The sequence below is a fragment of the Sinocyclocheilus grahami genome, unplaced genomic scaffold (assembly GCF_001515645.1).
Source record: "Sinocyclocheilus grahami isolate Dianchi unplaced genomic scaffold, SAMN03320097.WGS_v1.1 scaffold3062.1, whole genome shotgun sequence".
In the NCBI taxonomy this organism is placed as follows: Eukaryota; Metazoa; Chordata; class Actinopteri; order Cypriniformes; family Cyprinidae; genus Sinocyclocheilus; species Sinocyclocheilus grahami.
In genome coordinates this window covers 25465-26702 of record NW_015508231.1, presented here as the reverse complement: position 1 = coordinate 26702, position 1238 = coordinate 25465, and positions in this window count along the sequence as shown.

Here is a 1238-nt window from a genome sequence, read left to right as displayed (position 1 = left end):
ACCAAATAATGTTATTTTTAGCAACATCATATGACCCCTTTAATCCTTATGTAATGTTCAATTAGTTCATTAGTAAACATTTACAAGCACATTATCGCAAACTATTTGAATATATATTAACTAATGAACTGTTAAACATTATATAATGTTTGTTGATGATTTATTAATGAAATATATTATAACGTTACCATACTTTTTAGTGGATTCACAACTGGATGAAAAAGGAAACAATGTTTTAATTCGCACAACATACCAGGAAACTTAGATCTTCCTAGGTCTGCCATTTCAGTGGGCTGTAATGCCTTGTCTGTAGTAAAAAACAACAAGAACAAAGACAATATTTTTAAATTGTAAATCTTGTAATAATTTTATCATTCCAAAATTCTTGTTACAAATCAAGTTTTCTAAAAAGGTAGTTCAAATCAAATAAGTATACTAAAAATATGAGTATTAATTCAGGCAGTGTTTAAAAATGCTGTCCAATGTAATCTAATTCTGTTTAAAAATCCAATAAAGACAAACAAAGACATAATTCTTTCCGTCACTGAAAACTATCCATTTAACAATTTCTACATGACATTTGCATCTGATTAGTCTAAAGATATTTCTTTTACCTAATGCATTTTGAAGCTGCCCCTGCAATTCTGCTGGCGTTTAAACAGCTAATAATCTGTTGTTGGTTAGGCACACAGTCATAACACTACCTGTCTGTATCATTGTAAGTCACGTCTCACCTGGAGTTTATGCAGAGTCTATGGTACAGTAAGAAATGAAGTTGTCTGGTAACGTCTTCGACTGAAGTCTGAAGCGCACTGGATTTCTTTAGTCATATTTATAGTACTGTTTATCAGGAAATGATCTATGAAAGCTTTTTCACTGGAAGAAAAACTTCCACAGAAATCTAGTTTGATGGCATATTGCCCAATAAGAGGTACCGTATTGTCCCGAATATAAGACGACCCTGATTATAAGACAACCCCCCTTTTTCCAGATGTACCTTTTGGAAAAAAGGCTTTTTAAAAAAACAAATCTTTTTTTTTTTTCAGTAAAACACATTTTTTCTTCAATTATTTTCATATTGCATATTTTTCCTATTTTAATTTTTGTTTTGAAAGTATGGTAAAAACTGGTAAAATGTACCAACAATCACATTTAAAAAATATACTTTTTGATACACCATTAAAAAAAAAAAAGTAGCCCATCTGAATGAGGACATTTAGGCTATCCATCTAATAGTA